Source organism: Schistocerca gregaria, chromosome 1, assembly GCF_023897955.1.
Source record: "Schistocerca gregaria isolate iqSchGreg1 chromosome 1, iqSchGreg1.2, whole genome shotgun sequence".
Classification (NCBI taxonomy): Eukaryota; Metazoa; Arthropoda; class Insecta; order Orthoptera; family Acrididae; genus Schistocerca; species Schistocerca gregaria.
This window is the reverse complement of record NC_064920.1, coordinates 379175392-379194328: the sequence shown is the minus strand read 5'-3', so window position 1 is coordinate 379194328 and position 18937 is coordinate 379175392.

The window sequence follows — 18937 nt, the reverse complement described above, 5'->3', positions numbered from 1 at the left end:
TGGACAATACATTTTATCCTATACATCTAAGTGTATTAATATAACTAGAAGTCTTTCAGCACATTAAGTACTGTTGCGAATGACGTGATACGCTAACAGGACTTTACACAGTTGTAAGTAGCCTCTCCAAGCCGTTGTACCACATTCTGACATCGTTCCAAAATTTCTGTGAGTATGATTTCAGTTCTTCATAATAACTATTGAGCAGACCTATCACTTCTTCTGCACGTGATGCTGAACGTAAATTTATTTTTGCCTGAAATATTGTAGGTGTTTTGGTCATCAAACCTGACGTTGATTTAAAGCAGCTCTTCAGGCCCGTAGCCTGGGCTCCATCCTCGGCATTTGGGTGTATTTGCTGCATCACGGATCATCAATAATTAATCTGTCTTCTTTACTCACATCTACACATGACCTTATAGTTATTTTCTCTACTACCTCATCAGATACTGATTTCATTGACGACTCATGTTGCAATATGTCCCTAGCCATTCCGCCTATTCGTGTCATTATATTCTTTATTAGACAGTAGCAGAGAAACCCAACGTTGCATGGGTATTTATTTATAGCTGTGTTCAAGGCTTCGTATGCGTGAAATTTATTTATGACTTATAAAGCTTCCATGTGTACATCGTCTGAAGTAGTATGGTTGGGGACACGGAATAGTATACGCTCGTTGGGAATTTTACAAGTTTAAAACGAAACGGTACTGTTAGGAATAAGACGGATTTGTAGTATAAACTCTCTCTCGCCTGCGCTACTTCCCGACAAAATCATGTTATGTTGGAGAGAAGTAACTTTAAGCCCCTGCGAGTGAAGGGCTCTGAGAAGTGAAATATGCATGATGCTCTCGATCAGAATCACGCCACGCTTCACTTTAGGAAGGAGGTTCCAAATAGTGATTCAAAGCCCGATGTTCTCGAGTCACAGCGAGTCCCGTCTCACGTCCTTCACTGGATTCTTCAGACTGCATAGTCCTCAATCTTTTAGCCATTCTGGTATATTCAGAAAGACACGAATGCTTTCTAGATACTTTGATTCATAAACAAAATGAAATCAAAATGTAATGAGCAGGCTTGCAAATCACAAAGCCGTGTTAATAAACCCATTTTTTCAAGCAAACAGTATAAACAAAACATGTCACAGGAAGCAAAGCAATCTCGTTAAGTCTTTGATACACAAAGCAAATCCGTATATCCCAGGCCAAGTAAATTCACTGTTAGTTTGTATCCGTAAAGATAAGAGTTCAATAACTCTGTCACTGACGTAAACATCCCAAAATACATCTGCCACTGAGCTAAAAAAAAAAACCAACAGCTTCATCTATTGCCTCTTTGGTGTACTACAAGGTAAGGATCAAACATTCGAACTATTAAGCTGAACAGACAGTTAAGGATAAAGCCTTAAATTACAATATATTCATTTTAGTGTTCCGATTTTGATTAAATAAAGCCTTTATAGGTTGCCCCAAGCTACGCTCAAGTTACCTGTGGAAACCCCACAAAAATTCGCCCAGTCGTTTTGAAGATCAACGTGTTCAAACAGAGAGACACGAGCTAAAACTTTACATTACTAATATTCATTTCCAAGGTCCGATTTTGAATAAATAAAGCTTATGTGTTGCTCCAAGCTACTTCATGTTACCTGTGAAATCCCCAAGTAAATTTGTGTAGTAGTTTCGGAGATAAGTGTGTTTAAACAGACAAACAGACAGACACGACGGATTTACAATTTCATTTTATTTTTAGCAAATACACAGATTTTTTTCTCGTTAACTTCTTGAAAGATGTCCTCGTTCTTTACTCGATAAATCTATCTGGTTCAAGTGGTTCAAATGGCTCTGAGCACTATGGGACTTAACATCTGTGGTCATCAGTCCCCTAGAACTTAGAATTACTTAAACCTAACTAACCTAAGTATATCACACACATCCATGCCCGAGGCAGGATTCGAACCTGCGACCGTAGCAGTCCCGCGGTTCCGGACTGAGCGCCTTAACCGCGAGACCACCGCGGCCGGCAGTCTATCTGGTCTTTCACGGTGTGCTGCGAGACCATATTTGAAAACCTTCTAAAACTTTTATTTCTGTCTTCTTCGTTGTCCATATTTTGCACCCTAAAGATATGTAAATAGGTCATGCGCGGGAAAAGTTATCTCCCAATTTAGAAATTTTTATTGCATACTTTTTTCCATTATCGCCCGAGTAAGTTAGGTCGGCCGAAAAGTAGTATATATGACCCTATCCTAAGATTACGAAAAGGGTTAGCTGCCAAATTTGTCAATTCACGAAAATGGCGATGTATGGAGGACCTGCGTCTACATAATCTGTTCAGTTGTTAAGCCCGAAAGTTTCAACCTGCCATTCGTATGATCCGCCATAGGCCACTACTTGTAAGTTTATCACTACACTTCATAAATGATACCGTCTTAAAGTACTTGCATTTTCGTCATTGATATTAGCGAAGTATTTTTGTGTCCTCCATGTTTGACTGTTTATGACTAACTATAAATTAAAGCAGTCATCTGTTCCGGAATCAAACACTTTATCTGTATGTTCAATTTGTATTACGACCTGTGACGCTCTTTAATTTACAAGTCATTGTATTTCTACATCTGTACAATATCTGGACTGTGTGTTTTGTGATTGTGTGCAAATTAATAATGAACCTACATATTTTTACAACAACCCTCTGGGTTCTTTTAATGTAATATTTTAAAATAATTTTATTATTGTTTAAAATGTATAATTTCAGTGCGATATTACGATAAAAAGGCAAAATTTGTTCCTTATTTGTAGTGAATGAAGTCCAAAACAGACAGGGGAAGACGATCATGAATTTTCTCTTCATCGTTTTAACAATTACTGCAAATTTGGGAAACTGTAATTATTTTGAAAACTAAAATCCTTAAATCAAGGAACACTCCAAATTTTAAATGCAACAAATGAAGGTCACCTCTTCGTAAGTGCAAGGAAGGCGAAAGTGGAGTGTTGATACCACGAGCAGCAATACACTGTGCACGCCAGTGCGCGATGTTGTAATTTTAAGAATTACAGGAGATGGTTAACAGGACGCGTGGTCTAACACAACCGGCAAATTATCGATTTGTTCAGAGGGCAGTTGCAACGGAAATTTTCTCAAATTCAACATTTCAACGTAAAAGGTACATTAGTGAAGAAACGAGTTTTTCTTGACGATAGTGGTGCAAGACAAATCACCGTTATCTTCCCACCCATTTTTTATTACAGTTTTTTTTTTTCCTTTTTTTAAAATACTGCTGGGCTGATTGATGAGTAGCGGGCTCACATCCATACATCGGACAGAACCTTAACAAATACGGTCGTGGTTACATTCCTTGTTGTAAATTATGTATTATTAATGGAAAGAAATATTGAAATGAGAACAGTTTTAACACTGTTGTCTGATTTTATTTTCCAATAGACAAATAATTCCTATGTGATCAAAGTCGCACACATCCAATCTAGATGGTGAACCAGACCTCCACTGTCTTTCATAGGTGGTAATATGGACTAAAACAAGGAAAACAGTCTAGTAAACATAGGTTCTAGAATGCATACCTTATGAGCCAAGAGCACTTGTTCATCTTTGAAATCTTGAAACAAATCTCTTCTACTACAAGCTCTTTCTTTTCCATATTTTAGGAGGAGAAAATATGAACCAAAACAGGAAAATAATTCCAGTAAACAGGGACTTGAAAGGCATACCATAAGAACTATGAATAATTGGTCAGTAAAAAAGATGTGTTTACCATATTTTTTTCTTATTTTGGTCCACACTATTACCTCCGAAAATTTGTCGGTGGAGTTTTGGTTCGCCTTGCATACGACACAGTCCTGTCAAGTAGTCTGTTAATCAGGATACCTGATTATTATGCTCCCAATGTTAATTCAAAGTGAGTTTTGCTGTTCGTATCACTCAAGATCGCAAGACTTTATATTCAGAATTTAAATATTTTCAACAGCCGCTATAAACGTGGGCCCATCGATGAGAAGTTCCAATTAAATCCACTGAAATTCTGTCTGTTCTCAGTCATTTGTGGTAGCCCGAATATGTGTACTCTAAGTCAACTTAATACAAACTTTTACCGAATATTAAATCATCATGAAAATTCTCTCAACTTATTCCAGACCTCTAATATAAAACGACCGTATCCCATGAAATCGCATATAAGACTGTTCCAACGCAATCAAGCGCCTCGGACTCGTCACATTGTCCTTCCGCGACAACATTGCCAAACTTCGAGCTATACCTGGCATAAAATAAGTTTGTGACTGACAGATGGTAATAGTAGCAGGAAGTGTTGTCGGTGTGCCGCATACTTCGCTTGAAAAGGGTCTGCGTGTACCTACGAAATAGGCAATACTGCAAGCATTCAGCCCTCGAGAAAGAGCTACGGTTGGCTGGCGGCTGACCCCTACCATTTGGATCGTTGAAACGTCAGACACAAAAGTTGTTTTAATCAAAGTATAGACGTCAGCCCTATCTGGAAAGGCTCCCATATCGCGCAGGAATAATCCACAGCATCGCAGACAAGCTCTCCCCACCGTTGTCGGCTACTTCTCGTTCAATTGGCATCACGGGGCTGAGCAGACCCCCGTGCCATTGCTTCCACCAATGATTCCCTGGCAGCACCAGGAACTGAACCCGAATCCTCCGCATAGCAGTCAGACGCGCTTACTATTCAGCTACGGAGGCGGACTCCACAGCGAACATTAAGTACGCTGTTACTATTTTTCGCTGCGCGCAACACCATATTTCGCTTCTGACGACGTTTCAACACCGAGAAGTTTTCCAGTCGCATAACCAGAAGAGCGAACGAGGGTTTCACACGATGTAGTTCTGCAGATCCGTGCTGCTCCGTCGTTATTGATAGTAGCGTGTCAACGGTACTCTGTTCGTAGGATGCGTTCCAGGTGTGCGACGGGCGTAGGGCTTTCACAATACGTTCGCCAGCGCCGAGAGCAGAGCCTCGTGTGATGGGAGGAGACAAAAGAGGGCGCGACAGATCGGCGGCCGTGACGTGGCCGGCAGCTGCGCGGGGCAGAGGGTGCTCCACGCCGGAGCTGCCACTCCAGGCCTCTCCAGCGGCCCTGGAGCTGGAGGAGGAGGAGGAGGAGAAGGAACGCCAGCACGTCAGCAGGCCGAGCGGGCGGCGGTTGTACGCGACGCTGTCTACAGCAGTACATGCGTTCTGCATTCCCGCGTCACTCATGTAAACTGTTGGCGATTTTGTTTCGATTCATGTGGCAGCGGTGTCGATAACGAAGCATTTGATAATTTCATAGTATCGGAATGGGTATAAAACTGTCGGTATAGGAAATATCGAAATATGTCAGGGAACATAATGACCATTCACTACGCGTTTAATGAGAATTAAAACTAAAAATTGCCTGTTAACGGTACTTCCAAATTTTTCTGTGTTTATGCCCTGTTATTTGTTACTTTGCAAAGACGTTTGTTGTCAGTGTCGATACACCCAGACTACAGTATGCAGGACATGTTGTTGTTGTTGTTGTTGTGGTCTTCAGTCCTGAGACTGGTTTGATGCAGCTCTCCATGCTGCTGTATGCTGTGCAAACTTCTTCATCTCCCAGTACCTACTGCAATCTACATCCTTCTGAATCTGCTTAGTGTATTCACCTCTTGGTCTCCCTCTATGATTTTTACCCTCCACGCTGCCCTCCAATACTAAATTGGTGATCGATTGATGCCTCAGAACATTTCATACCAACCGATCTCTTCTTCTAGTCAAGTTGTGCCACAAACTTATCTTCTCCCCAATTCTATTCAATACCTCCTCATTAGTAATGTGATCTACCCATCTAATCTTCAGCATTCTTCTGTAGCACCACGTTTCGAAAGCTTCTATTCTCTTCTTGTCCAAACTATTTATCGTCCATGCAGTACCTACTGCAATCTACATCCTTCTGAATCTGCTTAGTGTATTCATCTCTTGGTCTCCCTCTATGATTTTTACCCTCCACGCTGCCCTCCAATACTAAATTGGTGATCGATTGATGCCTCAGAACATTTCATACCAACCGATCTCTTCTTCTAGTCAAGTTGTGCCACAAACGTATCTTCTCCCCAATTCTATTCAATACCTCCTCATTAGTAATGTGATCTACCCATCTAATCTTCAGCATTCTTCTGTAGCACCACGTTTCGAAAGCTTCTATTCTCTTCTTGTCCAAACTATTTATCGTCCATGTTTCATTTCCATACATGGCTACGCTCCACACAAGTACTTTCAGTAACGACTTCCTGACACTTAAATCTATGCTCGATGTTATCAAATTTCTCTTCTTCAGAAACGCTTTCCTTGCCTTTGCCAGTCTAAATTTTATATCTTCTCTACTTCGACCATCATCAGTTACTTTGCTCCCCAAATAGCAAAACTTCTTTACTACTTTAAGCGTTTCATTTCCTAATCTAATTCCCTCCGCATCACCCGACTTAATTCGACTACATTCCATTATCCTCGTTTTGCTTTTGTTGATGTTCATCTTATATCCTCCTTTCAAGACAGTGTACATTCCGTTCAACTGCTCTTCCAAGTCCTTTGCTGTCTCTGACAGAATTACAATGTCATCGGCGAACCTCAAAGTTTTTATTTCTTCTCCATGGATTTTAATACCTACTCCCAAGTTTTCTTTGGTTTCCTTTAGTGCTTTCTCAATATACAGATTGAATAACATCGGGGAGAGGCTACAACCCTGTCTCACTCCCTTCGCAACCACTGCTTCCCTTTCATATCCCTCAACTCTTATAACTGCCCTTTGGCTTCTGTACAAATTGTAAATAGCCTTTCGCTCCCTATATTTTACCCCTGCTACCTTCAGAATCTGAAAGAGAGTATTCCAACCAACATTGTCAAAAGCTTTCTCTAAGTCTAAAAATGCTAGAAGCGTAGGTTTGCCTTTCCTTAACCTATTTTCTAAGATAAGTCGTAGGGTCAGTATTGCCTCACGTGTTCCAATATTTCTACGGATTCGAAACTGATCATCCCCGAGATCGGCTTCTACCAGTTTTTCCATTCGTCTGTAAGGAATTCGTGTTAGTACTTTGCAGCCGTGAGTTATTAAACTGATAGTTGGTTAATTTTCACATCTGTCAACACCTGCTTTCTTTGGGATAGGAATTATTATATTCTTCTTGAAGTCTGAGGGAATTTCGCCTGTCTCATGCATCAGATGGTAGAGTTTTGTCAGGGCTGGCTCTCGCAAGGCTGTCAGTAGTTCTAATAGTATGTTGTCTAATCCCGGGGCTTTAGCAGTATTTATTCCTGGGGTCGAGAAGAAACTGAAAGAACGTAAAACAAAGAATTCCTCAGGTCCGGAAAGAATCCCAATCATTTTACAGAGAATACTCTTACGTAGTGATCGCCAACGTGCGCCCGAATCAAGTGTTCGTGCGGCTCGCAGGTGCACCAACAGCCGAGTCGAGAAAGTCAGCTAACGTTAAGGGCTTTTGAAGGGTGTACTTTTTCTGTTCGGTTCTTATAGAGACAGAAATGACTTAAGTTTACATAATGTTAATTAACGTTGGTGAATTCGGCTGTCTGCTAAGTAAAGTTGGTAGCTTACATCAGAGGCAGACGGATAGAGGATGTGAGATGGGGAATGGTTTACTGTTTGGTTACCAGTATTCACAACTGACGGGCTTGAGTGACTCGTACGGTTCAGCTCCTGCGGTATAACTTTTGACACGAAAGCAACATGGATTCGCGAGTGCGCATTACACAGACGGTCATTTTCAAATGCAGTACTTATTCCTTGCAAGGACATTAAATTAATTAAGCATTGTAATACAGGGTGGCTATAAATAAAGTTTCGCTACTTAAGTCAGTGTAGATGGAAAACAATTTGCTGTATGGGTACCTACGTTTATAGAAAAAATGTATAGACGGTGCGTTGAAGGATATGAGTTGTTAGTGCTGTTAACATCATTCACATATATAATAATAGCAACAACACTTCATCACGCAACTATAGGGTCACAATGTTAGATCGCTGATGTTGGCAGCAATCTGAAATAAACCACAGCCAACACTAAGTGTTCCGAATTGTTTCGACTTCCAATGATCAGTACTTGGTAGGGGAAAGGGGGGATGGTGGCACTGGTCAACTTATCGCACAGTTTCTATATCTAGTCTCCTGGGGACATAAAATACTCATTTATGTAGGTTACCAGTTAATAATAAGATCGCTACGGATATGGCCAGAGGTGCCGCCCCACAGTGTCAGTAGCGGCTCTCGAGCAAAAACGTTTGATGAGCACTTCTCTACAGCCTTGGCACCTTACCTAGCTTGCACTTACCGCGAATCTCTCGCCCAGTGCAAAGTCTCGCATGAGTGGACAAAAGCGCAAGTGACTCCTGTATACAGGGTGGTCCATTGATCGTGACGGGCGAAATATCTCACGAAATAAGCGTCAAACGAAAAAACTACAAAGAACGAAATTCGTCTAGCTTGAAGGGGAAACCAGATGGCGCTGTGGTTGGCCCGCTAGATGGGACTGGCATAGGTCATACGGATATCCACTGCGCTTTTTTTTAAAAAAAAAAAAAAAAGGTTCAAATGGTTCAAATGGCTCTGAGCATTATGGGACTCAACTGCTGTGGTCATCAGTCCCCTAGAACTTAGAATTACTTAAACCTAACTAACCTAAGGACATCACACACAGCCATGCCCGAGGCAGGATTCGAACCTGCGACCGTAGCAGTCTCACTGTTCCGGACTGCGCGCCTAGAACCGCGAGACCACCGCGGCCGGCTTTTAAATAGGAACCCCCATTTTTATTACTTATTCGTGTAGTACGTAAAGAAATATGAATGTTTTAGTTGGACCACTTTTTTCGCTTCGCGATAGATGGCGCTGTAATAGTCACAAACATATGGCTCACAATTTTAAACGAACAGTTGGTAACAGGTAGGTTTTCCAAATTAAAATACAGAACGTAGGTACGTTTGAACATTTTATTTCGGTTGTTCCAATGTGAACTTATCATTTCTGAGAACGCATGCTGTTACAGCGTGATTACCTGTAAATACCACATTAATGCAATAAATGCTCAACATGATGTACCTCAACCTCAATGCATTTGTCACTACGTCTAGCGACATTCCTGTCAACAGCGAGTAGTTCGCCTTCCGTAATGCTCGCACATGCATTGACATTGCGCTGACGCATGTTGTCAGGCGTTGTCGGTGAATCACGATAGCAAATATCCTTCAACTTTCCCCACAGAAAGAAATCTGGGGACGTCAGATCCGGTGAACGTGCGGGCCATGGTATGATGCTTCGACCACCAATCCACCTGTCATGAAATATGCTGTTCAATATCGCTTCAACCGCACGCGAGCTATGTGCCGGACATCCATCATGTTGGAAGTACATCTCCATTCTGTGATGAAGTGAAACATCTTGTAGTAACATCGGTAGAACATTATGAAGGAAATCAGCATACATGGCAAAATTTAGATTGCCACCTATTTGGACATCATCATTTGTTGCAGGTCGTGGTTGACGTTTCACATGTGGCTGAACAATTCCTGTTTCCTTAAATAAGAAAACTATCGGGCTAACGGTCCGGACACTTGGATGATGTCGTCCAGGGTACCGAGCAACATACACAGCACACCCCCGTTAGTCATTTTGATCACAGTAGCCATATATCAACACGATATCAACCTTTACCGCAATTAGTAAATGGTCCATTTTAACACGGGTAATGTCTCACGAAGCAAATACCGTCAGCACTGGCGGAATGCTACGTGATACCACGTACTTATACGTTTGTGGCTATTACAGCGCCATCTATCACAAAGCGAAAAAAGTGGTCCAGCTAAAACATTCATACTTCCTTACGTACTATACGAATATGTAATAAAAATGGGGGCTCCTCTTTAAAGAAACGCAGATGATATCAGTTTGACTTATGGCAGCGCCATCTAGCGGGCCAACCATAGCGCCATCTTCTTTCCCCCTTCAAGCTAGACGAGTTTCGTTCTTTGTAGTTTTTTCGTTTGATGCTTATTCGGTGAGATATTTGGCCCGGTCACTATAAATGGACCACTCTGTATAAGGACGGTAAGAACCGGATCCACGAAGTTACAGACCAAGACCCTTAACACAGATTTGCTGCAGAATTCTAAAACATTTTCTGAGTTCGAATATAATAAAATTCCTAGAGACCGAAAAGCTTAAGTCCACCAATCTGCTCGGTTCCAAAAAGCATCGCTAGTGCGAAGGTCAGCTTACCCTTTTCTCGCACGATATCCTGCGCAGTGTGGATGAAGGGCTACATACACATTCCATATTCCTAGATATCCGAAAATCGTTTGACACGGAGCCCTACTGCAGACTGTCAATGAAGGTACGAGCATAGGAAATAGGTACCTAAATATGTGAGTGTCTCGAAGACGTCTTAAGTAATAGAGCCCAGTACACCCTCCTCGACAGCGAGAATTCATCAGGGAGGGACATACAGTGCCCCAGAAAAGAAGTATGAGACTCCTCTCATTCTCTATATGCATAAATGGTCTGACGGACGGGGTGAGCAGCAACTTACAGTTATCTGTTCATGACGCCGTGGCATACGGGAAGGTGTCGTCGTTGAGTGGCTTTGGGAAGATACAAAATTACGCTACTCGCCATTAAAATTGCTACACCATGAAGATGACGTGCTACAGACTCGAACTTTAACCGACAGGAAGAAGATGCTGTGATATGCAAGTGATTAGCGTTTCAGAGCATTCACACAAGGTTGGCGCCGGTGGCGACACCTACAACGTGCTGACATCAGGCAAGTTTCCAACCGATTTCTCATACACAAACAGCAGTTGACCGGCGTTGTTGATGAAACGTCGTTCTGATGCCTCGTGTAAGGGGGAGAAATGCGTAACATCACGTTTCCGACTTTGAGAAAGGTCGGATTGTAGCCTATTGCGGTTTATCGTATAGCGACCTTGCTGCTCGCGTTGGTCGAGATCCAATGACTGTTAGCAGAATATGGAATCGGTGGGTTCATGACGGTAATACGGACGCTATTCTGGATCTCAATGGCCTCGTATCACTAGCAGTCGAGATGACAGGTATCTTATCCGCAAGGTCGTAACGGATCGTGGAGCCACGTCTCGATCCCTGAGTCAACAGATGAGGACGTTTACAAGACAACAACCATCTGCACGAATAGTTCGACGACGTTTGCAGCATCGCCTATCAGCTCGTAGACCATGGCTGCGGTTACTCTTGACGCTGCATCACAGACACGAGCGCCTGCCATGGTGTACTCAACGACGAACCTGGGAGCACGAATGGCAAAACGTCATTTTTTCGGATAAATCAAGGTTCTGTTTACAGCATCATGATGGTCGCATCCGTGTTTGGCGACATCGCGGTGAAAGCACGTTGGAAGCGTGTATTTGTCATCGCCATACTGGCGTATCACCCGACGTGGTGGTATGGGGTGACATTGGTTACACGTTTCGGTCACCTCTTGTTCGCATTGACGGCACTTTGAACAGTGGACGTTACATTTCAGATGTGTTACGAACCGTGGCTCTCCCCTTCACGCGAGACCACTACGGTCTCAGTTTCGAATCCTGCTACCGGCATGGATGTGAGTGATGTCCTTAGGATAGTTAGGTTCAAGTAGTTCTACGTTATAGGGGACTGTTGACCTCAGATGTTAAGTTCAAATGGTTCAAATGGCTCTGAGCACTATGGGACTTAACATCTATGGTCATCATTCCCCTAGAACTTAGAACTACTTAAACCTAACTAACCTAAGGACAACACACAGCACCCAGCCATCACGAGGCAGAGAAAATCCCTGACCCCGCCGGCAATTGAACCAGTGAACCCGAGCGCGGGAAGCGAGAACGCTACCGCACGACCACGAGATGCGGGCAGACGTTAAGTCCCATAGTGCTCAGAGCCATTTTAACCATTTCTACCCTTCATTCGAGCCCTGCGAAACCTTACATTTCAGCAGGATAATGCACGACCGCATGTTGCACGTCCTGTACGGGCCTTTCTGGATACAGAAAATGTTCGACTGCTGCCCTGGCCAGCACATTCTCCAGATCTCTCACCAATTGCAAACGTCTGGTCAATGGTGGCTGAGCAACTGGTTCGTCATAATACGCCAGTCACTACTCTTGATGAACTGTGGTATCGTGTTGAAGCTGCATGGGCAGCTGTACCTGTACACGCCATCCAAGCTCTGTTTGTCTCAGTGCCCAGGCGTATCAAGGCCGTTATTACGGCCAGAGGTGGTTGCTCTGGGTACTGATCTCTCAGGATCGATGCACCCAATTGCGTGAAAATGTAATGACATGTCAGTTCTAGTGTAATATATTTCTCCAATGAATACCCGTTTATCATCTGCATTTCTTCTTGGTGTAGCACTTTTAATGGCCAGTAGTGTACTTAGAAAACATTTCTAGTTGGTGTTATGAATGGAGGCTAATACTAAATGTAGAAACATGTAAGTCAATGCAAATGTGTAGGAAAACTGATCATGAAATGTTCGGTAAAGCAGTACTGTTTCACACAGCCACGACGACTAATTGTCTGGGCTTGACGTTGCAAAGCGATATGAAATGGAAAGGGTACGTAAGGACGGTGGAAGGGAAGGAGAATGGTCTACTTCAGTTTGTTGTCAGAATTTTAGGAAAGTGCGGTTCAGGAGACCGCATATACAACACTAGTGTGACCCATTCTTGAGTATTTCTTTAGTGTTGTGATTTATCCTTCCTCCTTCCCCCGCCCTTCCCCCCGATTGAAGGAAAACATCGAAGCAATTGAGAGACAGATTGCTGAAATTTTTTACCGGTAGGGTCGAACAAGACACAGGTGTTACGGAGATGCTTCGGGAATTCAATTTGGAATCCCTGGATGGAAGGCGACGTTCTTTTCCGGAAACACTATTGAGTAAATTTAGAGAATCCGCACCTGAAGCAGAGTGCGGAACAATCCTACTGCCACCAACATACATTTCGCTTAAGGACCACGAAGAAGAGATTCGAGTAATCAGGGCTCATACAGAGGCATACTGAGAATCCTTTTCCCCCCGCTCATTTTGCGAGTGGAAGAGGTCAGGAAATGAACGATAGTGGTAAAGCGTAACCTCCGCCACGCACCATACGGTGGCTTGCTACGTAGATGTGTCGTAGAAAAAGGAAATCAATAGCTACAATTCTCCAAAAAAACTTTATTATTTAAGCAACCACTTTCGACGTTTCATTAGCGTTGCAGTTGCTCTTGCGCATTTGAAGTGTACACGTCGAATAAATAAAAGTACACGGTGTCTTCATTTGTTTTTCACATAGTACCTTGAAGATGACGCTGATGAAGCATCGAAACTAGTTGATTAAATAATAAAATTTTTAAGAATAATTGCGGCTGTTGATATCCTTTTTCTATGATTGATCAACTGCAGTCCGGCATCCACATCTACATGATAATGGATCTACAGAAGCTAAGTATGAACATGAAGATGTACATCCTTTGTTCCTAGTGACGCTCCTTGAAGTATTTAGGATTTGTATCTATTGTTAATAAGATTCGGTGTACATGTACACTAACGTGTTCATGCTTTATTGAGCCAAAGCTATTTTCTTCAAGTGCCTTTACCTACTAAGAAGCAATTGCTATATCATTCGTAATGCGTTGTTACATTTCTGTAAGTGTATCATAGTTGCTGTATTATTTCCTACTCTTGTATTATACTTCGTATGCACATTTAGATGTTGCATCGCAGATGCATCCCATGTATACCTCCCCCTTTGTACCCCTATCTATCGCACAAAATTGTCCTCCTCTTTTTTCCACCTTCCTTTTCCTTCACCCCTCCCATTTCTCTGTCTTCTTTTTTCCCTTTTCTTTCCTTACTGTCCATCAGACACTTCTGCCATGTCTCCCTAGACTTCATTATACACATCTTTCAGTTTGCCAATTCTACCTCTCCTCCCCCACCCCCAGCATCATTACTAAACTAATCCAGTCCAATGGATTATTCTCCTTCCCCCTTTTTCTTCAGCTGTTTCCACATCTTCGCCTCCCCCCCTCCTCCCAAGCTTTCGACGCCTTGTTTATCGCTCTGCCTGTCGTAGTTTCTCGACTTCCTTTCGCCTCCCAAAGCTTCTCTCACTTCTATTCTGATCTGCCAAACTTCAACACTCAATCAAATATTCATTCATGTTTCATTTGCTGTGTCTATCCTCCTAATCCCCTCTCCTACCCCCTTCGCCCCACTACTACCTCGACATAAACCTACTTCTAACGCTACATTTCCAGTATGCCTACACGCTATGACTACATTTCCTATTTACCCACTCCGCTACCAGACGCCTACATTTGGGTCACCCCTTCGCTTCCAATCCCCTGCTCCCCTCCCCCTCTCGACCTTACAATTACTCTCTTCACCTTCTTTTTTTTCTTAATCTTATACGATCTTAACGTAATAATATTTTCTCCCATTTCTTATTCGTTCCCCCACCACCACCAAACCCTCTCCTTCTCTTCCCCCACCAGTTTTTTTACTGCTATTGTTATATTTAGCACATTTTTGTTTTATTATTGGTGCTTACTACATCGTTAAATGCAGTTCATTGGCTTCTGTGCTTTATTTTGCGTGTTCCTTACAGACATGGATTTCTTCATGCTACATGACGTATGTCCACTTCATATTATTAATAATCTGATGTTTGGATGTTAGTGCAAACATGATGATTCACAATGCCGCCTCCAAAGGTAGTCACATACGGTCAGCTGACCTTACAGTAGTAAGTTTATATTTGTGATACGTCAACATTCTACTGTGTCAGGTTTTCTAGGATGTACATTCTTTGGGATCGCTGTTACAGTTACTTCTTAAAGGCATGTGCTACTCTTGCGTTTACGTGCTTTGGGCTGACTTTCCCGGATATGATGTGTATTTGAGATTCTACTTAGTATACCACAAAATGATGTTAATCGTCTAAAAAATAAGCGCACCTCTAGTAACTGTATATCAGCTTCCATTTAATGCCGAGCTTAGTGCAACCATTATATCTGCATATCCATAATTTACTTTTTATGTGGAGTTTGTACAGTAATGAGGCAAAACTTGTAGACAGGAGAAGGGCTCCAGAAAGAGTACCCCTTTCCCTGTTCTGTTTCAGTGCCGTGCGTTTAGATACAAGCATCCTGTGGCCAATATCGCTCAGTAAATTTCTCTAGTTCATAACTGACGTCCTTCCTGTTTATTAAATCGTGTAGCCACTACGACGCCGGGCGCCTAATACAGTAAGCAAGACGGCACTTGACTAAAGCCGTGGCGTGCTGTGAATCAGCCTTTAGGAAGAGCAGCCCGCCCCGCGAGTACCGGCGCGCAGCAGAGCACGCCCGCACTCAGCGCCGCCTGGTGGGCGCTGGGTCGCCTGCATCGGCCCTCCCGCTGCGCCTGTTTACCTTGCGCGTCTCCGCCGGCCGCTGATTGCCACGCTTCCAATTTGCACGCTGCTTATGCAAACGAATTAGCTCCCATTTTAATCAGCTTGCTCTGACCGCCGTTCGGTCAATATCGGCGACGAATCAAGTCGCGATCTGGTGGCTCGGCGCGTGGGCGCACGCACGTGTGTTCGGTCTTGCTGCGGCTGCGCCCGCTACCCTTTTCCCCCTCTCCTCCTCGCCGCTCCTTCGTCGCCCACCTGCCATTGTTCGCCTCCCCTCCCCCCCCCCCCACGCCACTTCACCCGCCCACCTTCCCCCTCTTCCTCACTCCCTCCCTACCGCTACTAGCAACAGCGAGAGCGTTTGCGCAATACCGAAACACCGAAAGAAAAGCGGTGACGACTGTCGCAGCGACACTCGAAAGTGCCGGAACAAATCGATTATTGACGAGCGGAACTCCCGGCCAGGATCCGGCAGCAACTGCATCCGCGAGTTACCTCCCCTCCACCTGTCCTCTCCCCTCTCCTGTACACCCCTTCTCCACCACTTCCGGCGTTCTTCTTCCTCGCTGCTCCGGTCGCGTTTGTTAATATCCCGCTCGCCAGCGCAGATGGTTGTGGAGGGAGAGAAAGGAAGGGAAAACAAAAAGGATGGATCCGCCCATCAGCGCTGCGAATCAGGGTAATAGAAATATTACATTAACATAGCGGCGGCCGCGCTCGCCGGTTAGTTGAATTACCGCCGGCCCCTCCGACACCCGGCGCCAAGCTTCCGGCCGCGCGTCTCCCCCGCACAACGGCCGAATGAGAGTAAGAAAATATTTGCTCGCGTGCATACGTCGGCTGTTTGGCGAAGCCGGCCAGGTAAGGCCACTTATTGCGTCGCTATAATTTGAACGGAACCTCAAACACTCTGCTTCCCGTTCGCAACGGCCACTCCGCCAGGTCGACTGGGAAATAAAAATGAGAGCCCAGCGTGAAATCCAATTGCACGGTCGCGCGATTAAAACTGGATCCCGTCGCGGCCATGTTTGCCTTTGGCTTAATAATACGCTCTGTATAAATCCTTCATTTCCTGTTAATTAATATAGATTACCTATGTATTGACGAAAAGGATTTGGAGTGCGAAAATATAGAAGAGGCGCATTTTGTGTTCTGGCAATATATTTGTAACAGATCCGTCAATTTCCACACCTGCACAGAAAGTGTCGTGAAGGGCAGTCCAAGCCATCAACAGCTCTCAGTGAATGTTGGTGCCCAGGGTAAGTGGCATTGTGAAAGCTGCAAACACTTAAGTATTCCCTTGAGTATTATCGCAGAACATATCGCACATGCTTTGCATGTGGGTTTCTTGCGAGTCCATTATCATCAGCTACGGTGTCAGTACTTACTGAACTCACCATCTACAGTACACTTTTTTTTTAGGTTGACCACAATTTTCGCAGTGGAGATAATTAATTACTCAGTACGACATGCTGATACTCGTGAAGAGATAAATATATCTACAGAAATCCAGTATATTTGGAACACCAAGTCTATATTGTCCTGTAACCTTTCTTCTGCTGCTTCCCTACAAGTGCATTCCAGTCCCCCATGACTATTAGATTTTCATCTCCCTTTCAATATCCTCATATACTTTCTCTATCTCTGATGACTGATAATCAAAATAAATGCTTGCCACAAACGTGCCATGTGGATTTGTTAATAATACGGGAAGCACACTAGCAGTTACTTTTGCAAAATCCAAGTGATCAAGGACAGTGTATAGTTCTTGCAATTTGGCTATCTGTTATTACTGAAAATAAGCATTTTTTACAAGCTTGTCTCTGACGTCATAAGAGACTCTGGTGTTTGACTGACGCGGATCTCACTGTGGCTGGGTGAGAAGTGAAGCCTATTCTTGCCTCTCGGGTTGTATTTATATATGTGGCGCAGCGGACGACCAACGGAACACTAGCAGTCTCTAAACCGCTGCTTTCTCGGACACACAACATTTAATAACAATGTCATGAATCAATTTAGAATCTTCGTAATTTTTGTCTGAATGTCGGTAAGTTGATAAAAATCACAGAAAAAGTTTTAGCTCGCGTGCATTACAACATTGTCTTCTACAATGAACATGACATCTAAACTACAACTTTAAGAGACCTTGTATTGGTTGTTATTAACAGCAAGGTCCTAAAACTTGTTATAGCTGTATTATTTAATAGGTTTCATCATGTGCTGTAACCAAAACTTTCTAGCATTAATATAACAGATACTTAATCTGCTATAAATAAGGACATGTTTTTCCAAATTTAGTTTTCAGCAAGTTACTCGAAAACTATTAGAGGTAGCTTAATAGGGTCACGTACTTATTATTTTTATGTTGAACGGAAGCGTCATAGAAATTTTCACGTTTCTAAGTTTCTAATTTAGCGCCTTCAGTTTTTCTTAAAAATGTGGATTCTGACCAAAACACTGCTTTAATCACGTTGAGACTTGTACCAGCTAATTTTGACATACATCTACACATTATGACCAATTTCTGACTTCCTACCTTTATTATTTAGCGACGCTTATTTTTTTTCTTAAAACGATGTATTTAGGTAAAATATTGACCTAATCCATCTGATACTTGACAATTTAAACATTATTACACCAAAGCATATGTTGGCAAACTTTGAAAAAGGCGCGTTGTGGTGACGTGGGGCTACTAGCCGTGAACTGGAGTAAGTCCTGGCACTCTCGTTCACCCCTGTATCTCTCAAAATATACAGCACTTGTTTCGCCACAAAGGGTTCAACTATGGTAAAATTAGTATACATTGTGTTACAGAGGAACAAATAAATTTCGTATTCCAGTATAATCATTGAGAAAGACACAGTCCACTTGGCAGTTCTTTTAGAGAAAATGTTCGATACATACACTTTGGTGTATTAGTGTACCTGCTTCTTAACGTTTGTTCAATTACATTTGTCTTTTAGAAACTGTTCATAAACTTTTATACTAATATACAGAACTACAATATGACAGACGTAAGTTCTTTCTGAGATTGTTATCTCCTTTTCTTATTTTACTGATTTTTGTTTCAATAAAAATCTTGACGCACTTGTCTGTAAAAGCGAAACAAGAGCGGCGCGTCCGGTTGACACATTACAACACTTTCTCAATTTGGTGCGCTCTGTTGAGGAGGCCAAACAGTCGGCCCGCGCGGTTTCCTCTGGCGGCGATTCCAGGAAATCCACTGCCCAGCTGAACGTCCATCATAGATGGAAGTGTGCGAAAGGCTCTGGCGGCTGGGCACGCTCCATACATGTGACGACTGGCTGCATCCTTTCATACATGAAAATTAATGTAAAGCAGTAACAGCTCTACAAAAATTAGTTCAATGTCGCAGAGCTGCCATAGGGAAAAATTTGATTAGTACAATAGGTTTCACTTTCATTATTGTCTTGCATGTGTATTGTTCTTGCGATCCAGGTCTATTTTTAGGGAA